The sequence below is a fragment of the Ceratotherium simum genome, chromosome 15 (assembly GCF_057802395.1).
Source record: "Ceratotherium simum simum isolate JZ-2026a chromosome 15, ASM5780239v1, whole genome shotgun sequence".
Classification (NCBI taxonomy): domain Eukaryota; kingdom Metazoa; phylum Chordata; class Mammalia; order Perissodactyla; family Rhinocerotidae; genus Ceratotherium; species Ceratotherium simum.
The window spans coordinates 11,591,849-11,619,315 of record NC_141914.1 but is presented as its reverse complement, the minus strand read 5'-3'; the positions used below and the strand labels follow the sequence as shown (position 1 = coordinate 11,619,315).

At 40.9% G+C, this 27,467-nt stretch overlaps 1 protein-coding gene across 2 annotated transcripts in view; it reads right to left on the bottom strand.

Annotated features, from left to right (window-relative positions):
• Window positions 1-27,467, bottom strand: part of HHLA2 (HHLA2 member of B7 family) — a 74,949-nt gene that overhangs the window by 26,034 nt on the left and 21,448 nt on the right. For both annotated transcript variants that reach the window (XM_087439559.1, XM_087439560.1), the window contains exon 2: window positions 11,740-11,815. The gene's annotated coding sequence lies outside the window, so the exon portion shown is untranslated. The remainder of the gene's footprint in view (window positions 1-11,739; window positions 11,816-27,467) is intronic.

Below are 27,467 nucleotides of genomic sequence, written 5' to 3'. Positions count from 1 at the left end.
CAGGCCACGTGGAAGAGAAAATGCTGGAAAAGAGTGCAAGGGCTCGATCGTGACCATTCTTATCAGCCACACTAAGGAAATAGAGAGCTAATTTTGAAGCTACTGTTGTGTTTTAGAAAGATCACACCAGTGGGATTATAGCAGATGAATAAAAGGAGCCAGCCTGTGAGCATCAACTGAGTAAATGTGACAGGAAACCATTTAAAAGCAAACTTCATAGTGTGAAATGGATAAAACGTGAAAGGACACTGTGACAGACACCAGTACCACTTCCCTCCTTCCCTGCTAACAGAACTCCTCTGCCCAGCCCTGTGCAGGGCGCGGCCACCTCCGGCTACCAGGAGAACAGAGAAAGCGTCCAGCAAAGGTAAATGAGATGACCAGGATTGGCTCAGTGTGGGTGTAGGGAAAGGAGGAGCTGGGGTGGTGACCACTGTAATGAGTTAAGCCTGGAGTGAGGGGTGGAAGCCAGTCAGAACTTCCCAACTTTCTTGGAAATTGAGAGTCCAGCAACTAGCCATGTTCACATGACTCTTGTGTTGAACCCCAACTATAATGTCTGCCTTTTCCTCCTCCTAACTCTGAGCCCAAGGGAGGTAAGAAAGTGTGGCCAGTCTCTTACACTGCTTTGTCTCCAAAACGAACTACTGAAATCCCAAACTGAAAAAAAAATTTCTTTGACACTGTTTTGGACAATGGGACATACACAGAGGTCTGTTGGAAGGATTTCTGTGGAAACATCCACGTCCTTATAAGAGGGATAGCTGCAAGAGCAGAACTTAATGGCGACTCCCTTCTCTCTGCTTGCTGAGCATTGATTTGATGCCTGGAGCTGCAGCAGCCATTTTACAGACATGAAAAAACAAATATGAGGATTTAAAAGTCAATGTAATAAGGATGACAGACCAGAAAGACAGAAAGATGGAAAGAATCTGGGTTTGTAATGATATTGTTGAGTCTCTGTAGCTGCCTGTTCTGGATCCTCCACCTTTAGACTTCCTATTAACTGAGGAATATATTTAAACTGCTATGAGTTGGGCCTTCAAATGTGTCCAAACTTTCCAAAGTGACACAAAATAAAAATAACTCTTATACTTGATGAAGAGCTACTGACACAGGAAGTAGGCTCCACTTTTGTCTACACAAATAAATCAATGAAAAATAATCTTTCCTCCCACTACAACAAAATGTTGAAAGAAGTTATCTTTTAACAGAGTAAAGTTAGAGACACGCATTTGCTTGCTAATGGTAGCAAAACCACTTTTAATCTTGAAGCTAAAACAAACATTAGTTATGAGCCATTGGCAGTTTATAGTAAGTTTAATGTGCCTTCTGTTTTTATAGGAAGAGGTTTCTAACAGCAGAACCACATTAACCTTAAATTCCTGTTTCTTTTTAGTGTCAACATTAAGAGGAAAATACTGATCTCAGCTGAGGCAGTATCTTGCAAATATGGAGTTTTCTATTAAACAACTAGAAAAGAGTTCGGCTATTTTACTCTCCAGGGTCCCTGTTTCTCCTTATTTCTTTCAAAGAAAAAAAGAGTAAATACTTGTTTTCAAGGGGACTTTAAAAATAAGGCTATAAAATAGTAAAGCAATTTCATAGTATACAATTAGGACTTGAATATTGGTAGAAAGATGAATTTGACGTGTCATGATATAATTAGGTGTACTTCAATGTCATACGTTTAGTGTCGAATTTACGTAAAGTTGAGACTAAAGAAGGGACAATATGAGCTTTAAGTCAGTCTGCAGACCTTTCAGTGCGGAGCACGTGAGTTTGACTCATTCAGACACATGGATTTGTTGGTCCCCTCACAGCCCAAGCTGGCCAGACACCCCTGGTAGGTCAGCCCCTGCTCAGTTCTGTTTGTTTCTAAAATTCTAGAAATGCTCCTAGGGGGTTTTCCAGGTTCAGTAAGGACACTGTAAAATTCAGGGAGGGAGAGTGGGAGAGAAAGGGAGAGGGAGAGAGAGAGAGAGAGAGAGAGAGAGAACAACCAATGCTGAAAGGAGGGCTTTTTACAGAGAGGCATCTGTGCCCATGGCCCATCTGTTCCGCAGTGAGAGCCAGGCCCAGCATGATTCACTGCGGAAGGATGTCTGCTTCTCCTTGCCTTGGCCTCCAATCCCTAATCTCCAAAGATCGCCTACCGCCTTCTTTGAGAAATATGAATTCTCTCTTCTACTCTGCTCTCTGTTGAACTGTCTTCCAGCAATTCCTCCCTGTCTCAATTCTGTCCCCTTTCTCTTCCCTAGACCTTAGCCCTTCCCCTGCCCTGCCCCTTTCTCTCTTCCCCAGCCTACAAACATACTGCATAACGTTCCTCAACCCTGCTTTTCCTCTAGTCAGGACCCTAATTCCCAACTACCTTTACCATCCAAGTTGTATCTGGGATCACATCTACTGCCGCCCCTTCTCACAATGTACTGACTACTCAAAATCCTGCAAACCAGACTTTCCACCACCAACCCAGAAATCATTTTTGAAAGATCTTGGTGACACAAGTGACAAACTCGAAGACATTCTTAAATCACAGGGGAAACATGCATCTACTCCTCTCTTGCCACAAAATGAGGTGTTTTCTATATTTGTAGGGAGCTCAGGGAGAGGAATTAGCAGATCGGAAAAGCAGATCATGTGAATCAATAAAGATGGATGAAAGAACTGGCATGAACAAATGAACAATGTTTACTAGGAGGTCCTATCTCCTAAAAACATATCTATAGTCTCCTCTTTTCTCCTGCATTTATCACCCCATTTGATAATATTAGCAGCTAACATTTCAGTGCTAGTAAGCATATAGTAATGTTGTATACACTGTAAATCTAAACACAATCTCGTGAATTATTATAGTTTCCATTTTAGAGATGAAGACACTGAGGTTTAAAGAGGTTAAGTAATGTGCTAAGTGTCACAGTGGGCAAACGGCAAAGTCAAGACTTTAAACTACGTCACTCTCATGACTTAAAGGCCTTCATTTAATCACTCTACTGTGAAACCTCAAGAGTGACATCAGAGATTCACCCCAAGTTTATTCCCCTGAGAACCAACTATCGAGGAGCAAATGGTTCTTCCAGTGTAGATGTAGCCTTTTTTGTGAACCTTGACCCTTCTGTGAGTTTTAGCCCTGGTTCCAAGAAGTTACTTTCTCTTAACAAGTGGTCGGTGGTGATTGTACAACCATGTATGGTTTTTCAACTATAAACTACTGTTAGACCTTTCTCACATCAGGAAAGAGGTTAGTGCCATGCTGCCAGAGAGCCCTCTCTGCTTCCACTTGCTCAGCTCTCCAAATGGCTTAACTCTCATTGCATTAATAAGTAAGAGTAGCCTCTTTCACTGTCAAAAGTGTCCCAGTTTGGACAATAAATTATATGGTCACCCTACCTATGTACCATTGCCATCTTAGTCATCTTCAAACATTGATTTCAACATGTAATCAATCTTTGCAAAAATCAAGAGCTCCTGCTAAATGTGTAGGGGGCATTTCTGCCTGCCCAGCAACCCTGCCTTCAGGGAAACCCTCCTTCCCCATTTCATTCATTCTGGGGGGAATGTCAATCACTCTTGGCACAATGTCCTGCCCTACCATTCCCACCAAGGATAGGCTAATGATCCAGGCATGGCAAATCATGGCAACCCGTCTAAAGAGCTGGCAAGTGATCCAAAAAGGCCAAAGCACTTCTGGACATTAAACAAGAAGATCTTTTTCTGCTAGGCTGTAGGCTGGGAGAATGTGTTTGGAACTACTGGCAGCAATAATTCCTGCACGTGAAGCGAACTGTTTGAGAGAAAGAAATCAATCAATGATGCAGAGGCACAGAGAGGCTGAGGGTGAGAGTGTGATGGCAAGCAGGTGAGTGCACCGGGGCAGACATAGGTGCCCGCCAATAAGCATGGCCGTGGTGCCCACACTTCTTAATTCAAGTCTATAAATTACTCTGGTATCTCTCCATTTTATGTGTGCTAACAAAATCTCTTTTTTGGTTAAGGTAATTTGAATTTGGTTTCTATAACTTATATATAAAAGTGTCCTGACTCCTAATCCCCCCAAAATTCACCTTCAGTAATATTCAAAGACACGAAAAAAAATTCTAAATAAGGCCCCATTTTCAACCTGGCAGAATGGCAAAGATTAGATAGATAGATAGATAGATAGATAGATAGGGGATAAATGATAGATGACAGATGTATACATGTATATATATTTAATATTCAGTTCTGGAAAGATACTTGGAGATAGTCCCTCATATCATTGGTGATGGTATACACTGATATACAACTTTCTGGATAGCAATTTGGCAATATTTATCAAAAGCCTTTAAAACTGCAATACCTTTTGTATCATTTAAGGTAAGTTAGTGACAAGACTTAAGCAAGAAGAGAATTTATTAGGACACTGGAGAGCTCCAGAACTGAAGGAAGAACAACCAAGCTTCAAGACGAGCGGAGGCCCAGGCAATTCCAGGAAAGTTGACAGGAGGAACCCTGCAGACTTCTTGGGTTCTGTTATATAGTGAATCAGTTCCAATCAACTTCCCCCTGACAAAGTCACTGTTCCACTTTCCACATTGGAGGGACCAAGCATTGGTTATGCACGTTTACTCTTGGGAAAGTCAGCCATAGCAGGGAGGGAGAGAAGACAACAGAACATAAGCTGCACAATCAGCTCATTGGTATATTTCCATACATGCGCCTTTGGCTGCCCAACACACACACGTGTTCCCGTAGAGCCAAAGCTGCCTCCACCTACCACGACCCCAATACTCTGTGAACAGAGGCAAGCTCACTCACTTCCTTCACAGTGGAAGCAGTCCTCCTTCACACATAGCTGCTGCCTCCAAGAGTAATAATAGATTTCACAGGGTCACTGCTCATCAAGATCAGTGCTTCTGAAACTATCTGTAGCAAAGGAATAGTAAATTTTTGTTTCTAATCTGTCATGGAAAAATTCATTAGAAAAATGCCATAAAAATGAATTTCTAGAAAAATGAAATTAAACATAAAATGCTAGCCTCAATTTTTTATTATTACATACAATATGCATAGAAATTTTGATAGCATTTTGGCAAAGTAAGTTTAAATTCTTTCTATTTCTATGCTTCTTGCATCCTGAACCAGTAATAAACAGCTCACAGACTGGCACCAGACTGCAGACCTCCACTTTAAGGAGTTCTGCTTTAGATGATATCCATTCCCCCTCGAATTCTGCTTCAATCTATGGTCCAAAAGGAATCCTTTACCACTAGCAACACACTCTGCATACAATATGGATAGAAAAGAGAGGACATTTTGTTCAAAATAATGACACAGCAAGCAAGGAAACAGGCTACAGTCTTTCTCTCTGCACATATCCCTAAGCCAGAGCTAGTATTTATGCCCTCCCTGTTCTGTTACCCATTCTGTGATCTCCTTACCTTCTGCCAGTCCCTTAGCTCTTTCCCCATTGGGGCAGCCTGACCCTTAATTCTTGAGCTGTTTCAGTTCTCAGTGGTCTTGCCCATAGTGGGGAAATAGTCTCCCATTAACCTTTCCCACTGAGAACATCAAAAAAAGGAAGGGATCCACTAAGTTCCTATCATATTCCTCCTAGTTGTATGATCATAAGTCCCCTTTCTAGGCATGGTCAGTCACACCAGCCAATACAGTATTCTACTTTTCTGCCTTTTGTCCCCTGGCATGAAGAGCCCAAATGACCAGTTTTAGCTTCCAATTCAGTAAAAACACACTGGATCCCATGATGACAGCATCTCTCCCTTGGGTACTAAAAGCGACAGTGAGTAAAAGTTTTGAGAGTAGATTAATTAGTTACAATTGTTAGGTACACTAGTCCCTCCTCACTCCATGGTTCTTAGATCTACGTCTTCTAGCTATGGGGAGACAGTGCCTTATTTGGAACACTGGCTCAGAACCAGTCTTCTGCAAAGTAGCTGTGCCATCAAGTGGAAGAAGACGCCCTGGAATATTGCAGTGCCGAGTTTTTAGAGGCCATTCCACCAGGTTAGAAGGCTGGCTGCGTCACTGATAGGGAACATAAGATAGTGAATTACATTTGAGTTAGTCTATGGCCTTTTATCTTTGTTTTTGATCAAGGAATTCCCTTCACAGCCAATTTGAATGGGATAATAAGATGGTATAAGAAGCATTCAGTAACTTTGCATTTGGTAGTTCTGGCAGAGGCATAGCCAGGAGGAAGTGGAAAAGGGGAATGCTGTTCCTTTCTGTAGTGGAAGCAACTGAATATAATCCAACAAGGAGCTGATGTCTTCACCAGGTATGTTGCCATGCCAGAGATGTTGGCGGGTCTCTAAGGCTGACAAATTGAGCACTCAGCTGTGGCATAACCTGGCCTGATTTGACGAGGGAAAGGTTGTGTGGTGGAGTCTATGTGAAGACTCCATCCCTACTCCCATGGCTGCCTATTTCACGTTCCATGTGAATGCTCACCAGAAAGGCTTCACTACAGATGAGGCTCTATCACGTGAATAGGCATTGACGGAGTCAGGTCAGCTCAGCCTCTTTTTCATGCTTGCTCCATGGGCTCCTGAACAATCTCATGCCCCAGATCCGGTCTGAACGTTCCATGTTCACACTCCTTTCCTCAATCCTCCAGTCAGCCTTCTTCCATATCCTTGACCAACACGTCCAAAAAGTGGTACAGAGCCCGACGTGAGGCCTCATCTTCATCAAGACAAAGTTACAATGACATGTGCTACTCAGCATCCTACCTAATTGAGGTTTCCCCTCCTCTGTTGTCCTTTAGAGTTACCCATCAGGGGTTCTGACGCAGCAGAGTCTACTTACAGCTGGTGGTAGCTGGCATCCTGCCAAAACACCCTCGGTGCCCAACAACTTGTTAAGGGAACCCCCTAAAAGGCCATAAGCACAGATTGAGGGTGGAACAGCAGTGAGGGAGGCTCAGTGGGCATGTAGGCCATCTGCTCATGCAGTTTATTTGCTTGGTGGAATGCTGGAAGGCACACACAACTTTGTTTTTACTTCATTGTAGATACTCGACCCCTGATAATCGACTCTAAAACTCAAGTATCTTCTTCCTAAACCCTGTGCTATCTGAGCCACCCAGACACAGTTTCTGAAAGGAACATCCCTAGCTAAGGGGAACAGAGCCTTTCTCAAAATCTAGGAGTTTTTATTGCAGTTCTCTTAGGCACCATTCCAAGTGCTCCATTCCTGGATGAAAATGACTGGGGACAAGGCCTGAGAACGATGGCACAGCGGAGACTCTGAGGGAGTCAATGTGAGCTGGGCGCACACCCCAGTGTGGGTCTGTTGGAAGCTTGACACGTCAACCCTATTGGGACTCCAGTATAAGAAAATAATCAGAGATGTAATAGATGTATGGACAGAGCTTTTTGTTATAGTGAAGAATTGGAAGCAATTTAAATGTCCAGTAATGGGGGAAGATTACAATAATAATATGGAGACATAAAATATGATATGTAAATGTATATTAGTTATGAGGTGATCTTAAAGGCTGGATTGATATTTAATGTTATGAGAAGTTCTCATATGAATTTATAATGCAAGTCAGCATTTTACAATGATCCCTTTTTGCAAAAGACTGGCAGGATATATAGTAAAAAATTAAAACTCATTAGTTTTACCACCCAGAGATAATTTTATTTTCACGGTTAAGTAGCCTCCATATTTCTGTGAGTCTGGAAGTTATTTTTAAATTAAGATTTCTGATTGCTTATGAATCAAGCTCCAACTTACCTTTTAAAATGGATGTTCTTTGTTTCTTGAACTAGCTGCCAGAGAGAACCAACTAACTTGGTTTCCCAAATGCATCACGCTTATCCCCACTAATCGTTTTCCTTGTCATCAGCATCTGTGATTTCAAGATCCACAGAAGTGCCACATCTTTCATGAAACCTGTCACCTCCTAGTGCTGTCACCTGCTACCACACTCTTCAACATCTTGCTTGTCTCACTCACTAAGCCCTTACACAGTTTTCTGCGGTTAGTTTCAAAAGCACAGAAAGGTTTTAAAATTTCACACATTTTTGCCAGGATAGATGGAGTGAAGGGAGGTATGCAGAAAGAGAGCAGAAGGAGAGAGTAGAAAAAAATGCAGACTATTCTAGTTTAAAGATGCTAGAGAGTAAAGAAAACATTGATAACCAAACTGCAATGTGATCCTTGATTATGTCTTCGACCAAAAAATAGCTATGGGGCTTCTCAAACTGATGGCATTTGAGTCACTGGATTCTTGTCAAAATACAGTGATGCCTAAGCTGCTAGTTTACAGATCAAACTTTAAGAAGCAATAATCTAAAGGGCATTTTGAGGACTGCTGGAAAAAATGGACTGTGTATTAGATAATACATCAATATTTCATTTCTTCGGTGTGATACGGGTATGTGACTATACGAGGTAATTTCATTTGTAAGAGATAGGTACTAAAGTGTTTAGGGGTTAAGTGTCATGACGCTTGTAATTTACTTTCAGATAGTTCAGCAATAAAAGTATACATAAATATGTATATGAGAAATGCAGAAAATTGGGTGAAATATTAACAATTGATGAATCTTGGTGAAAGGCATACAAGTGTTCATGGTCCTGTTCCCTTCAACGTTTTTCTGATTTTGAAAATCTTCAAAATACAAAATTCTATGAAATGAGATAAGATAATGCATAGCCCTAAGCTATCCCCGTAGAGACTGAGTCAGTATACCCAGAGCGAGGCCCAGGAGGCTTTATTTTAACAAACACTCCAGAGAGTTCCATCACAGGTAACACACAGACAACATTTTGAGAACAACATTTCGGACATTACTGGAGAGTATTATTTGCTTGATGATTCAGATCCTTGAAATGGCTCGAGTCCCCAGGTTTGAAATATTATGGTAAACTCTGAGAGCTAAGCTTGGTTTGTCTTTGCCATCCCCTCATTTCTCTAAAGCACCTTTCTTTTCTTGGGGATCTTCCTCTCAATTCGCAGTATGAGGCGAGACTGACAGAGATGACACCCATCTATCCCTCATCTTTCACAGGTAGGCACCTGTATTAGTTTTCTATGCTGCATAACAAATTGCCACAAATTTAATAGCTGAAAACAACACACATTTATCCTCTCATAATCTCTGTGATCAGGAGTTCCAGGCACAGCTTAACTGCATCTTATTGCTCAGGCTTTCACCAGCCTGCAGTCAAGATGTCAGGCAGGGCTGCTATCTCATCTGAGGCCTGGAGTCCCCTTCCAAGCTCACTGACTGTTGGCACAATCTGGGTTCTTGCACATGTGGGGCAGAGGCCCCAGCAACTAGAGGTCCCCCAGCATTCCCTGTACACAGCCGTTTCCACCACATGGAGCAAGCATGGTTCCTTGCTTCTTCAAGGCGAACAGGAGAGTTGCTTCAAGTCTCTGACCCTCTCCGTTAAAGGACTCACTGCTTAGATCAGGCCCACCCAGAATAATCTCCCTTTTGATTACCTCAAAATCAACTGATGTGGGACCTTAATGACATCTGCAAGATCCCTTCACCTTTGTCATATAATGTAATCTAATCAAGGCCATGACTACCCAATCATATTCACAGGCCCAGCCCACACTCAAGGGAAGGGAATTATACAGAATGTACACCAGGAAGCAAGAATCCTGGGGCCAGTGTAGAGTTCTGCCTATTACAGCACCTGCGGTAGCCGGCCTCTAAGATGGCCCTCAATGATCACTCCACTTCCTGGTACTCAGACCCTTGTATAGTTCTCCCAGACTGTGCCAGGGTTGGTCTGTGTAACCAATAAAATCCAGCAGAAATGATATGTTACCTCTGAGATTAGCTATAAAAGACACTATGTCTTCCATTTTGGCTTCTCTTGCTCTGATCAGTCACTCTGGGGGAAGCCAGCTGCCATGCTGTGTAAGCAGCCTTATGGAGAGTTCCACGTGGCAAGAAACTGAAGCCTCCCACCAACAACCACAAGAATGAGCTTAGAAGCAGTTTCTCCAGCCCCTTGGACAACACCTTAACTGCAACCCTGTGAGAGACCTTGAGCCAGAACCATTCAGCTAAGCTGCTTCCAGATTTCTGATCCTCAGAAACTGTGTGACATGATAAATGTTTGCTGTTTTAAACAGCTGATTCAGGAGCGATTTGTTATGCAGCAGTAGATAACTAATACAACACATGTCCTGGGCCTGACTAATCTAGGAAGAGGGAAAGATACCTGTGTCCCTCTTCCCTAACAACATGGGAGAAGCACATACACAGTAGGAGTTAATGAGCCCACAAAGAGAGGAGTGGAGAGCAAACGTAGGTTGGATGGTGGAAGGGGCAGCAGTATATTTAGGTCATTTGAAAACATTTCATCCCTCTCTCCATCTCCAACAAGTGCAAATTTATACTGATATGCAATATAGTCAGCCAAAGTGAGTAATTTGTTCCTCTTCCCTGTCTCTCAATGACTGCGATTAAGCTGATTTGAATCTGGTTTCTGTCACTTGCAACCAGGAGTTCTGACTCATTAAAGCTCTCTATAGGATTAGTTTGTTGCCTCACTCTGGTTAGTTTCTTTTTTATGGCATCTTTCCCTCCAAGGTCATGTTGGCTGATCCTGAATCATGTGTTAGGTCATGCTTTTCAGGTTCCCTCAAAAATAAGTTCTATTTACTTGTGTTTCTAAGAAAACTCCTATGGCATTTTCTTCCAGGGAAGCCTTAGCATGCTAAGAATATAGCACTTTGACTAAATGATCTACATTTATTCTAGGGTAAATTTCCTCTATAGTGTATGGCATTTTGCTTCCTAACTTAGCTAATCAAACACTCTCTGGGTACTGAGCCAACTGTTCATGCTGAAGCAGCCTGAGCAGTCATTGTGAAAAGAAACACAATAAACAAAAGCCCACGCATGAATCAAGCAAAGATTCTGAGTTCTAAGATGCAGTTTCTCCATACTTGCTGTTCTCAGTGCAAAGGAGTATGTAGAGACCCCACACAGCCCACAATTCTGCTTCCTCCCAGTTCTGAACCACAGCAGTGAGTTTACACAAATTGGGATTTCTCTCAGTGAGTCTCCTCCCCCATATAATAATCCTATTGTGATTTTCTCCTAAACACCCAGCACCACTGCCAAAATGACAGCTAGATAATGCATTCTTAAATTCATAATCATTAGAGTACCATTCGTAATTGCCCTTCCCCACGTGATTCCAAACTTTACCATTTCCAGAATAATATAGTACTCAAAGTCTAAATTCACCTCAACGGCATTATCTCTTACCAAATCATTTTCTTTAAGTTAGCCTGGTAACCATTCACAAAATTTGCCCCTGGAAAAAAACTTTAAGTTAAATAATCCTATTCATGGTGTTTGCCCTTTGGTTCAACACATTCAGCTCAGGAACTGGGCTAAGGGAGCTCAGAGGAATTAGCATAAACAATAACCTGTATATGTTCCACCTAAAGAATGTTCTCACTCTACCTTATTGGTTTGGATCAGAGACTCTGAAAACAGATTACTTGTATTCAAAGCCCAGCTTTTCCATTTAAAGCCATGTACCATTGGCCAAGTTACCCAAGTCCTCTCTGCCTCAATTTTATATCTGTGACATAGGGATAGTAGTAATACCCATCTCAGAATCAATGTTGTAAGAATTATCTTAATGATATTTGGAAAGCACTTAAAATACTACCTGGTACCAAGTAAGTGTTAAATAAATAGCTTGCACAGATCATATTGAAACCTGATTGTATATCTCCCCACTTACCATAAGAGGTACTTGAGCATCATTCAAAAGAGGCATCACCATTGCATCTTGTGTAGGATCAGTACTCTTCTACATGCTGTGTGGATGAAATTAGATAAGGTGATCCTAGTATTAGTACCCGTTCTGACCAAAAGAAACATAAAACACAAATCCTCTTTTCAAGAAGATATTATCCCAAGTTGAAAATTATTTCTACAACATTTTTGCAAATAAAATGTCTGGCACAGAACAAAAAATCACCAGATATTCAGAGACAAGATAACAATTGAACAGACAAACAACTGAAAATAAAACTCATAAGCACTTCAGATGTTGGAGTTTTCAGACATAGACTTTGAAATAACCATACTTATTTTGTTCAAGGAGATAAGATAGAGAATTTTGGTAGAAAACTGAAAAGCATAATAAAGTACCAAACAGAAACTACAAGAAGTGGGAAGTAATAACTGAAATCAGCAACAATTTAATAGATTGATTTAACAATATTTAGATAGTCAAAGAGAATTAGCAGCCTGGAATACTGATTGGTCAGAAAGAACTATCCAGAATGAAGCAAAGGGAAACAAACAAATGGAAACATTAGAAAGGAAGGTAAGAAACAGAAGATAAGGTGAGAAAGTGCAATATAAGTGTAATTGTAGGCGGAAAAAAGAGAGTGTGTAAGAAGAATTATTTGAAGAAATAATGGAAGAGAATTTTCCAAAACCAAAAGACATTAACTTACAGATTTAAGAAGCCAAAAAACCTCCAAACAGAATGAAGAGAAAACAACCAAGTACCCAATAGTAAAATTTTTAAAACCAAAGAAAAAGAAAATCTTAAAGCAGTCTAAAGCAACAAAAAAGGCAGACTGCCTTCAAAAGAGCAACAATTAGTTATGTAGCTGACTTTTAAACAGTTAATAGAAGCCAGAACACAAGAAAATAATGTCTTTAAAGTGCTAAAAAAATAATAAAAATTCCTAACATAGAATTATAGGTTTAGCAAAATATATTTCAAGAATAAAATTAAATAAACAATTCTAAGACACACAAAATTGAATTTGTAACCAGTAGATCTGCACTAGAAAAAAAATGCTGAAGGCGTGGTTTGCAGGTAGAGGAAAATGACACCAGCTGGAAGCTCAGATTCAGGAAGGAATGAAGAGCAAGGAAAAGGTGAATATGGGGCAAATTTAAATAAGTAGATTACTGATGATAATATTATAATAATGTTTAAAATATAGACAGAATTAAAGGACATACCAATAATGGCTTAAAAGTTTGGAGGAGGCTAAAAGAGTTGAGATATCAAAAGAGGAGTCTTGGGTCCTTGCGTTGCCCATGAAGAGAGTAAATACCAATTAATACAAGGATTCGACATCAGAAAAGTATGTCATAATCCCGTGGTTAACCAGAGATTAGTGAACCGTAAAAGAACTGCAAAAGAATGTGTAACTTACAAGGTAGTAAAGGAAAAAAATACAATAATAAATTTGCAGTAAAGGCCAGAAAGAAGGAAATTTGGGAGGAAAAAAAACCATAAAATAAATAGGACAAATAGAAAGCCAGATAGAAACAATTCATACTGCATGAGTCCAATTGCCTAAAATCCTAACCCAGGCAAAAAATTCTAAACACACGAAACTAAACTATAAGGTTTACGGATGAATACTTACGTGGTAAAACTAAAGAAAAGCAGGAAAGGAATATCATAGAAGTTCAGAAACGTTTCATTTGAGGGAGAAAGAGATGGTAGTGATGTGGAAGGGACGTAGGAATGTTCCATGACTTGGCTAACCAGGTGGTGGTTACCTGATGGGATTTTGTTTTGTGCTAATTCATTTAACTATACGTATTTTGTGCATTTCCCTGTATTTATTCTATTGCCATAAAAAATAATAAGAGTATAAAAGAGATATAATGTTCTGATATGGTATAATCTTCAGAAATACATGGTTAAATAAATAAGGTACAGAACAGCAAAAATAGTATGATCTTGTTTGTATCAAAAAGCTCACATATTTATATAAATGTATACTATCACACGGATCATTTTTCAAGACATACATAATAAATTTAATCTGGACTGCAGCCTCAAATTTGGGGAGACTAGGACTCTGGTACAGTTTATGGAAGGGAGGGTCTAATTTTCATCTATATGCTTTTACTGTGAAAATAACTTTTGAATTACATTTTTTAATAAAAAGAAATTTCACCAGCCTATAAATCAACTTTGAAAACAAAATAGAGTTACCATTTGATGAAATCATTATTTTCAAATTAACAACTGCATTTTGAAATCTTAATTTAAATCTGGTGTGTATAACCAAGAATTTTAAATCATTGCTAAATTTATTCAAAAGATGGATCAAATTTTCATAACCAAGAAGGGAAGAAAAGTGGCTTTTATATTAAACAGACACCCATGAATTGATTATCTTTCCATTTCTTTCACACAAATGGAGTAGAGATGGGTAAGGTTAACTCATTTTCACTTCAACTTGTTTCTAGAACGTTGGTAGAAGCCTTCTCATCTGCATTACAATGGAGTGCTACTAAAAATAGGAAGCAAACGGTAAACTGAATGACTGGATTTAAGAATCTGCCAGAAATCATAAAATTGTACTTTAGGCTTTTAGTCATGTGAACAGTAGACCAGATCAGAATCCAATAATACAGGTAACTGAGTTGTCAGAGCAATTAGAACTAAACGCAGTATACACTTCGGGAATTTATAAATAAATGAAAAGATAACATCCATTGTCAACAAGGTGTGAAGAAATGAGGCACCCAGGATTTCTGGGTTAAGACGGCAGCTTGAACACATGATTCCAATTTTGTTTCTTACATTCTCAAGTCAATTAAAATTTATGGAAGCAATTTTTTAAAAGGAGAAAGATACAAATCAGAAAAACAAGAGAGGGAAAAATATCAGAAAAATTTTGGAAGCTAGAGAATGATGGGCAAGTAGTAACTGACATAGGAGACTCAAAACTGATCTCTGCCTAGTACTGGGAAGGTGTGAGAGCTAGCCAGTTTACACCACCAAGTGCTCAAAAGTCATACATTTCAGGAATTTATGGAACTGGTGGTGAAAGGAAGACTAAGAAAATCTTCTGTGAAAGCTGTTTCTTGTAGCTGTCCAATGCAGGTGAGCTGGACCCACTCTGTTATGCATTGAGTGTTTGTGTCCCCCCCAGAATTCATCCAATGTGATGATATTGGAAGATGGGGCCCTCATGATGAGATAAGTGTCCTTATAAGAAGAAGAGAGCGTGCATCTCTCTTTGCTGTCCGCCATGCGAGGATACAATGAGATGCCGGCCATCGGTCAACCAGAAAGCAGGCTCTCACCAGACACTGGGTCTGCCAGCACCTAGATCTTGGACTTCCCAGCCTCCAGAACCATGAGAAATAAATGTTTGTTGTTTAAATCACCTAGTCTAGGTAATTTGTTACAGCAGCCCAAGAAGACTAGGACAGCCTTCTAATTAACAGGTGTGATGTCCAGACTGATGACACCATGCACACATTAAGAAGTAAGAAAAAATGGTATTTCTCCCATCATATAAATTTCTGGGCGGGGCAAGACAGCACCCAAGCTGGTCTGGAATTGACTTGAGTGTCTTAGAGAGTGAGAGCAAGTGGCCCTGGTTTTTATCATGGTTAGGGGGTGGGACTATGGAAGAATTCACTTCTGGAGTGGTTTGAACTTCCCTGTGGTGCCCAAGGAAGGACTGCCCTGGCTTTCTTATCAGCTTGTCCAAATAGGGGTCAGAAGGCGAAGGAATAAACTGGGGCTTGAAAGCTTCAGCAGTCAAAAATAAAAAAAATGGAGTCAGACCCTCTTATACTATTTAAGAAGAAGATAAACCTTCCAGAGTCACTCCTCCACTCCACTTTACTGAGCAATTGCCCCCCTCGACTCTTAGAGAAATCTGGAAGCTTGTTCTCGGGAGAGACTAAAGCCAGACGTCTGGGTTGATGATCCTGGTATAGATTAGAGTTAGGGTAAGGCTTAGGATTGTGATCAAATGTATATCTAATGATGAATGCAGAGATCTTCCCCCACCCCCGTTCAAGATGATTCTACAGTGAACCCAGTTGGTAAGCATGGCCCATAGTTCAAGCTCTCAGAGCCTCTGATGAGATTTTTAGATCCCCCATCCTTAATATTAAGCAGACATTCAGGTATTTGCAGATAGCTGAGGAAAGCTAGCATGGAAGACAGAAATTAAAAAAAAAAAAAACCTGATCTCCCTCACTAAAAGGCATCTTGGAATAAATAAATAATGCAGGAGGAGAAAGAATCAACAAAACCAAATGAAATAAAATTATTATCATCCTCAGAGAAATAAGAAAATGTTGCATCCATAAAAGAGGAACAAGATGTCATAAAAAATTGAGAGACAGAAAACAGAGCTTAGAATCGAGAACATAACAGTAGAAGTGAAGTCATAGAGGTTAGAAGATAAAGTAGAGGAAGTCTAGAAAGTAGAGCAAAAAGACAAAGAGAGCAAAAATAGGAGAAAAAGACATAAGAAAATTGGATGACAACCCCAGAAAATCTAGGGGGAAAAAAAGAGAAAAGAGGAAACAGAACAGAAAACAAAACAAAACCATTCAAGAAAATTTCCTAGAACAATAGGAGGTGAACTGCCATTCCTGAAAAAAGCTTACTGAATAGAAGTAGTAGAAGAAAATACTTACAGAAAGACATTTGAAATTTCAGAACACTAAAGGAAAAGAAGATTCTATCAACTTCCAGGAAGAAAAAGCAGATCAGAAAGGATCAGGAATCATAATGGCTTCAGACTTGGTAACAGCATCACTGCAAGAAGAAAATGGAGTGATGTTCAGAGTTCTAAAGGAAAGTGACTTGTAACCTATAATTATAGTCAAACTCTCAAACTCTGTGAGGGTAGAGTGATATTTCAGACATTCATGGTCTCAAAAAAATAAATTTACTACCCATCGCTTTTCTCAAGAAGCTACTGAAAATCTGCTCCATGAAAATGAAAGTATAAACCAAGAAAAAGAAAGATATGGTACTGGAAACATGAGTTGTACATAGGAGAGGGATGAAGGGATTCCTCGGAGGACTGTGAACAGCCATTCTGAGATGTCAGCTGGAAACTAGACTAGATTGAATGGATGGGAGTCCAGACAGACATGCTGTCTGGACTATAGCACTGCTTTGCTATAGTCTTTTTTTTTTTTAACACCAGGAATGTCGTGGAGAGCCTGGCCCAGATAAGAATGTGGTGATCTTGACAATTTGCTGATAAGTTTCCTGCTCATTCCTCCAGGTCTTGCTGCCTAACACCGCTGTGGACATTTATTTCATCCACCAAAGTTTTCTGCTTCGATCTAGTTCTGAGAGCTGGAACAAGGCCATAGCGAGCTTGGAAGCAAAAAACCCGGGGCAGTTCACTTCACTCCCACTGATCACGTTTAGTACCTGTTTTATGCTACAACTTGTCTAAATTCATAGACTGTGGTAAGCCTCAGATCTCCTAGAACTCATACAAAGCCTCTCCCACTGATTAGCCCAGAAGATCCTCCTGTCAACTCCCAGAAGCAGAAGCAGAAGACCCAGAGACTATTGAGTTTATCTTGCCCTAGAGTCCCTCTCACAAATAGCTTTGTATCTGCCACTCTGTGGGGAGGGGAGTCATGGAGAGGAATGTTGAAAAGCGGCAAACACAGGATTTTAAGTTCTACTTCATAATCTAGGTGGAGGATTCAAAGGTTTGTTAAATTGTTTTTTGGATTAAACATTTACATTTTACACATAATTTCACATGCAGAAAATAAAGGAAAAAGAAATAAGCCTACTCATACAGCAATGGTTGGACTGTAAATTGGAACAAACTTCCTGAATGACTTTTTGGCAGTGAATATCAAAAATTTTAAAATTGGGCATGCTTTTTGATCCAAAAATTTTACTTCTAAAAAATATTCTATGAAAAGTTGGACAATGCCCAAAGTGTGCAGAAAGGCTTTGCTAAATCAAAAACTAACAGTTAAAAATTAGGAACTCAAAACATCCACTCTTGCAGAATTGATTAAAATAAGTGGGATATTCATGCAATTGACCATTATGCAGTCATTAGACATGATGCATCTACTAACATGGGCAAAGTTCATATTGCACTGTAATTTACTTTAAAGTACTTAAGCATAGACCAGATGATGTGTGTATTTACTGGTTTTAATCTACTCCCAGGGGATGATTGGTTACTATTTGAAGAACCTGTTCACTGCATGCAATCCAGGTTCTGTGCTTTAAAAGCAGCTACTGCAAGTGCTTCAGTGATAGCTACCTCCATCAGCATTGGAGGATTTGTTAATTAGCATTAGAGATGCTCAACATATTTATTCATTGGTGAAAAGTACACGCACATCTGCTCTTGCATGGACAGGAGTATAATAGAAGCCTGTACCTACACGAGTAGTTAGCACTAGAATATTTCTGAGTCTGCTTCTAGTAAACTTGTCACGCGAGGAACTTTAAGTATTTACAGGACAAGAGCTCTGGTACTTCACTAAACTTGCATGAACAGGTTTTAGGACTTTTAATGGTCACTTCCTAAATATATGTATTATTTGGGGTACGTTTGAGAAGCAGATATCAAGACAGGATTATTGCAGGAGATTTATTGAGACAGACCCAAGAAGGAAAAGAGAAGAGAGCTGGAGAAGGCAGGGTATACGTTGAGACTGTGATGAAGGTACTTGTGAAGGAGACAGGGAAGGAAGGAAGATTGGATGGGAAGAGTTTCAGGTTACAGTGTGGTGCCAAGAAAGCTTTAGCCAGTCTGATGGGGAGTCCTTACGCCAAAGTCACCCATCTAAGGATTCACTCATGTTGCAGCAAAGAGCCTGCATTAATACCCCCAGCTGTGCTCAGTGATTGGCTAGGAGCAGCCATGGGAAGCATGATGTCAGTGCAAATGAGGCAGTAGATCCAGAGGCCCAGCAGCTGGCACTGCTAGTCAATATGCTCCCCGCAGCAAGAGACTTGAGTATTTTCATGGCTGCCACAGTATGCATGGCGGAATTCAGACTGAGACAAATCACCTAGAAGAGAGATTGTGAGTGCCCTCACTAATAATCTAATCACTGGAAACAACAGACAACTAGGGAAAAAGAATCTGATGGTTGTAAAATGGCCAAATTTGCTGAAATCTATTCTCAACAATATAGTTAAGTGTGTGTGTATGTTTCAACGTGAACATAGCACGGTTCCATTCTTTGTTGTAAAGCCAATTACATTATATGGTGGGATTTTTTAAAAAGTATCTTACTCGCTACCAATAGAATTCCTTTAGTGACTTTGCCTCCTTCCCACCCAGGCCCTCAGGTCCTAAATCCCCTATGCAACTGTCTTAAGGCATTTTCCTAGAGCACTGTGAGTAAGAAATAAGAATTGAAGGTGTGAGAAGACCTGAAGAAGAAAAGAGCAAAAGAACAGAGAAAGAACAAAGTCACGATGTGTTCAGAGGCCAAAGGACTTTATGCTGTCTCGTGAGTGACAGTATATGTTTTGAGGAGGATGAGAAAGAGGAGCTGTATGCCAAGTACAGATAGGGAAATACCTACAAGATGAAGAAAGAAATGATAACCAAGCTTGACAAAGTCCTTGAGAAATTCCAGAAATCTTAGGGCATGCACTAAACTTCCCACATGACTTGGGCTGGGGGTGGGTGCGAGCGGGGGGCTGTTGGGAGGGAGTACAAGCTGATCTGAGGTAGATTGTGAGAGGCAGGGTCACCACAACTGACATCTTAGTCAAAAATATACACAAATGGGGGCTAGTCTTGGGCGTATTGGTTAAGTTTGACATGTTCTGCTTTGGCCGCCAGGGTTCGTGGGTCAAGATCCTGGTTGCAGACCTATGCCACTCATCAGCCATGCTGTGGGGGCAACCCACATACAATATAGAGGAAGATTGGCACAGATGTTAGCTCAGGGCTAATCTTCCTCAGCAAAAAATATATATATATATATTTTGAAATATATGGGGGTAGAAAATATTTGATAGCATGAATAAAATGTGTTGTTGCTTTACAGGATAAAGTTATGAATAATTTTTTTCTGATCTGTCTTTTCTAATTTTCCTACAATGAACATGAATTGGTATAATATAAAGAAAAGATTTTGGAAAAAAGAAATAATTTGGGTAATTGCTTATTGCCAGGAATTAGAATGAACATTAGCTAAGTAAGGTTGTTGTTTTCAGCAGAGTCTCCAATACAATTGGTCAATTATAAAAGAACTCCACAGAATAGGTCAATTTACCCTGTAACCCACGGATGCCTTTTGCAGCCAATTCATCCTGGGAGGTGTATTTTGGAGACTGTGTTAGTCAAAGTAAACTTTTTAGTTAAGTTCTTTTCCACGTTGCTGAGGATGACTGGCTATACCCTCCTCGGAAAAGCCTTTGACCACACCCATCTCTACTTTGCTTTATAATGAGGTCTTCAGAAAAATATTGCTCCAATAAGGACCAAATTCAAAATTAACTATAATTAAAGCTAACAGTTTTCTCAAGAAGCAATCTTCCTAGATCATAGGCTACCTTACCCTCTCAAGGACATGAGTCATCAGGATTCTATTGGTAAACTGATATACTATTATGTAAAATAATAAAGTACCTACCTCAATGACTGCGACATGAAGATATGCCCTTCTATCCTTATAGCTACTCATACTTCCACTTGCCAGTTTAATTTCTAAAACATACAGATCCATCACTAATTAGCAGCAGCTAGCACTTGAGAAGAAAAGTTGTATCCATTACCTACCAGAAGAACAGTTGTATCCATTAAAAAATATACCTGGCTGAAAGAATGTCACAGAGAGCCTAACTACATGCCATCTATCTACTCCCACAGGCTTTTCAAGTCCTATCCTTGGATCAAACCAGATCACTGGGAGACGACACACAGTTACCACTGGCCACAGTGTCCTCCTATTTTAAACAAAGGCTCCACTTCTTCTATGCAGAGCCTGCCCTACCCCAGGGTACATGATTTGGTGAGAGGAACGGGGACTGCATTTCAGTCTCCACTCACCCCATGAGCTGGTGCCCAGTACATTGTTCAATCTGAATAATTGTCCAGGGTAACCATGGCTTATGTGCTTAGAGGACATTACCTTTGTCCCAGGAGGAAATCCTGTCACTAAATCATGCTTCAACTCTAAACCTTTATTATCCATATGTCTCTCCAGCCATATTTGTTGAGGGTCCTGTGTACACCAATGTTTCCCAGGTTTTTGGATTTCATGGACCAGTTAAATTAAAAAAACAAAACAAGGGGCCGGCCTGGTGGCCATGTGGTTAAGTGCGCGTGCATTCCACTGAGGCAGCCCGGGGTTCGCTGGTTCGGATCCCGGGTGCACCCCAACGCACTGCTTGTCGAGCCTTGCTGTGGTGGCGTCCCATATAAAGTGGAGGAAGATGGGCATGGATGTTAGCTCAGGGCCAGTCTTCCTCAGCAAAAAAGAGGAGGATTGGTATCAGATGTTAGCTTAGAGCTGATCTTCCTCACAAAAAAATAAAAATAAAATAAAACAAAACACGAAGGTTTTTTTGAGAACTGACATAGAATTAGTTGCCAAGTTTTATTTGAAAAAATAAGATGACTTAAAGTATGTAATTTACTGAGCACAGTAATTTTAAAGTAAAAGGCCAATATTTCTCAAGAAACAAAAGCTGTCTACTTAGACCCACATTTTTACTTTGAAAGAGTAAAGCCTGTCGATGTGTCGGGGACTTGCTGGCATGGTCCAGTCTCCTCTGTACTGCTCCCCTCCAGGCACATGGCTCCCTCCGGGCTCTCCAGCCCACCCAGGCACTTCTCTGTTCTCTTTACCTGCTTGATGCCTCCTCATCTTTCAAGTCTCAGACTGGGGAGTCAAGGTTGGATTCTAAGCCAGAGACATTTAAGCAAATTTAGGAATTGTTACTGTTTCACTAACTGATACAAAAGAAAAATAGAATTGATTTAATATTTATCATGCCTATAGACTGAGCTTCACGAGAAAAGCACTCATATCTACATAGTTTTGCCTCCAGCACCTGACGCAGATCTGGCTACGTAATAGGTGCTTAAATATTTGTTGAATGGATTAAACCAACATCCTTTACACAATGTGCTCTAGGAGAGATCTGAGTTTTGAACCAGAAGAACTTGTTCTCTTCTCTTGAATATTAAAGATGATACAATTTGTTTCTTGCCTTGCCTCGTTTTCCAGAATTTGAGACACAGGTTTATATCCATCACAACAACTATGTTGACTCTTTTGATTGGAATATTTACTCTGTTTCCTCTGCCATATTTTTTCCTTGTTATTTTACCCTTTATTATAAGCTGTTCTAAGCTGTTTCAAATTCCTTTTCAGAAAGACAAGGGTGTAAATAAATAAATAAAAGCCATAGAGTGCAATAGCTCACCTGTTTCTGAAATAAAATGCTGACATTTCAAATGTTCCTTTTTGTAAAGGTTAGACGATTAAATATATTCCTCTTCTGCTACCTCAGATTACCCAAATAAACATCAGCCTCATGCAAACCACACAAATAGATCAGGCTTTTGAATGGAGGTAGTTTTAAGAGACAGACAGATATTTGAAAATCAAGAGAAAAGAAAATGCAAGGTATAGCATTCTAGTTTAAAAACAAACAACCTTAAGAAAACTACCACATTTGCTTCTAGTTATGCTTATTATATGCCCTTTTAAAATATCAAGAAAAGCCAGCTGCCAGCAGAAGTAGTTTCCAAAGATTTTGAAGAAGCATCAAAGCTCTTTTTTCCCATGAAAACAAGCTTGTGTAGGTCTGCTCTCACCATTCCAAATGATCAGACAAGCTATCTCTAGTTTGGTAAATAGTACTTAAAGCTGGGCCAAATATCAATTAAACTTCTAATTCTGCATTATTTTCTAATAGAAAGGATGTAACACAAAATATACATAGGTTAATAATCTCTAAGTGGCTTAATTACTCTTCTAAGGCATATGTCACCTGCAGTGCCTGGCAGAGCTTTATTATCTCAGAGGAAAGCCCCTGAGTTTCCAGAAACGAAAGTTCCTCCCATAAGATAAATCATCTTAGTTGATCTAACAGCTCGCCTACCCAAACAGACTAGAATCCGAAGTAGAAAGCCTCTTGGAGTGCTAGCCAGACTCAGCCTCTTATGTGACAAATAAACTGTAGCAGAAGTCAACAGACTTGCCCCAGATCACACAAAGGGAGAGCGCAGTTAGGACTAAGAGCCTCCTCTGCACCTGCAGCCTGGGCAGGGACCACTGACCACCTGGGAGGATGGACCGAAGAAGAGTCAAGCGGCAAAGGAGAGGTTAACAGCCCTAAGGAAGCACACTGACAGGTACCCTGGGCACACGCTTAAGCTCCAAAGACTATTACTCCCATCCTATGTAACAGGAGGTCATGTTCTCTGTCATATCTGAGGATTCTCAAATTGCCAACCTTCCAGAGCCACTGAATACACTCAATCAGTGTGCACAGCACTTTTATGGAACATGCAGGGCTCAGTTCTGAAATTGAGGTTCTTCCGAGGGCAAGGAGGCAAGAGAATACACCCTTGGCACATGCTCGATGAGCCACCTTGAATTGAACTGAATTTCACAGGGCGAGAGCCTCTGATGAAAGGCTTAACGTGAGTACAAAAGCACCATTTTCAACCCATCTGGGAAAATAAGGGCATTTGTTCTTTTCAGAAGCTGAAAAGAAGTTTTGACACAGAGCCTGGCATCTTTTTCATAGACACAGCCACCTCTGTATTCAGATGAGTGGGGAGAAAAGTCCCAACTCAGCATGGCAGGCTCCTTTTATAGAGGGGCCACCTGAGCCTTGATGTCAATACCAGTAGGTGTCTTAGCAGGAGGCAGGCGAGAGCACAGGCTCTGGATCCAGGTCTGGTTTGTGACTTCCAGCTCCGAAATTTACTAGTTATATGACTTTGATAATACAATAGTCTTTAAGCTGTTTCCTCACCTGTAAAATGGAGGTTGGGGGTAGCAGCGGATACAAATAATCTCCTTAATCCTCACAACAGGGCCAGCCCCGTGGCTTAGCGGTTAAGTGTGTGCGCTCCGCTACTGGAGGCCCGGGTTCGGATCCTGGGCACACATTGACACACTGCTTCTCCGGCCATGCTGAGGCCGCATCCCACATACAGCAACTAGAAGGATGTGCAGCTATGACATACAACTATCTACTGGGGCTTTGGGGGAAAAATAAAAAAAAATTTTAAAAAAGCTGTGTGACTTTGAACAAGTTCCTTAACCTTATCAGGTCCCAGTTTAGAAAAAAAAAAAAAAAAAAAAATCCTCACAACAACCCAATGAAGTAAACCGCCTAGCTCTGTAGCAGGCACACAAATATTTTTTCACATTCTACCACCCTCTCCTTCCCTTCTGTTGTCTTTCCAGCTTTCCTTCTGACAGAAGACGTGGAGAAAGAAGCTGTGGGTATAATCAGGCCCATCCATGGGGCATCTGGGGCCAGGGCAAGTTCCTCCCCTTCTCCTGCCAACCTCCCTCACCCCCAACAATATTCTTTTCCTATTTAAAATTGAGAAGCAATGACTTTTAAGAACAGATTCAAAAGGGGAAGGAATCCACAAAATGGCAAAAGGTAAGCCTAAGGGTGTGGGAGTGGAGAAAACTTTTTCTTCGAAGAGACAGAACAGGGCCATGGATTTGCTTTACCCCTGGTAACAAGAGTAGGTGCTCACAAGCATTGGAATGCAGTTCTATTGCTGTTCTCCCACCTCCTTTACTGTTGTTCCCCCTTAATCTTTCTCTGGATCAAGTATTTTCATAGGCACTTGTTAGTATAAGAGTTTGATTGCCAACTTGCCAGAGTTGTGGGCACAGAGACAAAAATCAGTGTGTCCCGTGCAGTCCAGTCTAGCAGAAATGAAGGGACAGATGATTATACTAAACATGGTACATGCTAGACTTATGCTAGGAACAATGGACACGCAGAAGAGAAAGCGATACTTCCTCTGTGAAGCCATCCATAGACCCTCAAGGATTGTATTTGAAGTGTACCTTGCAGATTAAGGAGGACTTAGTTGGGGGCTGGGGAGAAAAGGGAAAGGCTCTCATGAAGTGATTTTAACCCTGCAAAGGAATATAATGGAAGGTCAGTTGCTAAACACCTTCAGCCTCAATTTCGCACTAGTAAATTAGGACTGACTTGCCCAAGGTCACAGAGATTAGCTTCTGTGTGATAAAGAGCCAGATCTCACTCCAGATCAAGTCTTTTCACTTCTCTGTGGCTATCCCTCATGCTACACGTAGTAGCCTATAAGGACACCTGCTGGGCACGACTTTAATCCACTTAGTAAACCTCTTATTCTGGCCATGCTGCAGCAACCAGCTCTGCAAAGGCTTCAACCAGCTGACTGCAGGGGTAGCCTGGGGCACCTTGCCCTGAGACTAGACCATTGCCTAGAAGATTCTGAAGTGGGAAGTGAGAGTGCCATAGGAATTCTCTTACTATGCTTCTTCATGCACGCATACACACACACACACACACACACACTGAGTCCAGAAATGTGTAGAAGGTAATGTCCATGGGAGGACCGAAAGGGATGGATAAATGCTAATGGTTCTGAAACACGTTTCCTGATGTTCCTCAGAAGGGTCCCAAAGGATTGAACACAGTAACTGGAAGTGGTGACCTAATAATAATGCACCACTGGGTTGACCTTCTTTTATTCCTGGTTTTCCTCCCCCTGAATCATAGTCCTGCTCCCTGCACCACCTTTGTTCCCCTGAAACCTGAGCCCGAGATGCTCACTGTCGAGTTTCACCCTTCCACCTTCTTTGCCTGTTATGATTCCCCCACCCCCAACTGGTCCAAGGATGTATTCTTTGTGATCTAAAAGTCACTTAGGAACTTTATTTTCATTTTGCAATAAAATGACCAATATTCTGGCTCTCCTGGATGACCACTTTAAAAAGCTACTACCAAATTTCAGTGTCAGTGTTCCCTTTGTTTAGCATCAAGTTGTACGATTTTATCCCATGTTAATAAGGACAGGGGCAGACTTATGTAAGTGATATGTTTTCATCAACTGAAGCCCAATTGACATACCACATGGAAGGTGCCACTAGTGGCTACCCCCCCAAAAAAGTAAAAATCATTTAAGAAAACTAAGAATCATTTAAGTCGATACTGGAGATACAAGAGATTTTTTTCCAAAAAAGGAGAATTCTATATTATTCAAGTCTGAGAAAAGCTGCCTTCATATAATTGTCTAACAGAGTTTATAATTCTAGTCTAAGATCAGACTTGCATTTCTTATCACCCCCAGGCATTTTTACTCTTGAAAACTCTTGGGGCTCCACACTCAACTAGCCAAAAGCACAATATCATCTTTTCACTATAACATGTAGCCTTTCTAAACCTTCTTAATTTTGTAAGGCATTATGTTTCTAGATATTAAAACTCTGAGTTCTCCAACAACTGTGGATTCCTCGAGATGTTCAGCTATTGCTTTTTTCATTCTCACCATCACTTCTGTGTTAGGAACTGTAATTGAAGCTCTGTTCATAACTTCCACTTAACCATTTCATCAGAGTAACAGAGTTTCGCCATTTTTTTTCTATAAAACATACTTTCTTAAGTCAGGTTCCCATGACGCAGGGCCAGAGATGGGGATGCTCATGCAGTTGGTTTTCTGAGGGTGCGCTTTCAAGGGAAAGCTGTAAGGAAGTAAGGGAAGTAGGACAGAGAAGGAAAAGAAGCCAAGCAAAGATGGGCTTGGTTGAAGTCTGCTCTCTGATGAATGGCACCACAGACTTGTTCATCCTTAAGGCAAGGAGTCATCGTTTTACACTCTCAAATCAGTTGGTCATTGGCCATGGGCCGCCCCCGGTGGGAGAGCATAGTCTCCCAGGCGTCTTTGGGCAAGGGCAATTCTCTGGAGAAGAATGCATCCGTGAGCCATTAGTAGCCAACACTCATAGCAGCTGGATGTTGGATGCACCTGCCCAGAAAACAGGATCTAGGCAGAACATCAATGGGGCTACTGTTCTTACTGATGCCTGTCCATTGACATAGCTAGTAGTCTGCAAGGTCCAGCCAGGAAACAGCAACAACCATAAGTCTTTCATAAAGGAGAAATTAATTACAGGAAATTGGCCACATGAGTGATGGGAGAGTTGGGGAACAACAGCCACAAATGAGGCAATCCAATGGTTAACAGTAACAAGAAGCTGCTACAACCCCTAGGGCTGGAGGGACAATGGAAGGTGATGTTAGCAGTCAGGACTGTCTGGAGGGGAGCTAGAACCCCTCAGAGGATGCAGAGGAGACACCTCAGGAAGTAAGGATGGGGGGAATAACCTGGCTTCTCCCTTCCTCTCCAGTTTTCTGCCTGTGCTTCCTACTGGCCAAAGCTATCCAGAAGCCAGAGGGAAAAGGGGCCATGGAACTGCACCTCCTGGTGATGACAGGGGAAGTGCAGAAAGAAAATGAGAGCCAGTATCAGGTGACTGGCAGCAGCGGCAGTACCTCTGCACACTTCTGTTCGTACCAACCGAGTTGTATGCACACCAAAGCAGCCATATGTCCTCCATTCTCTCTGCCATTATCTAGAATAAACTAATTTGGGGACACACACATCTCTGTAGATCAAAAAAGAAGTAATGAAATTCATGCCGGGTCTTAGTTAATGCCATCAGATGTATCCAACGTGTTGT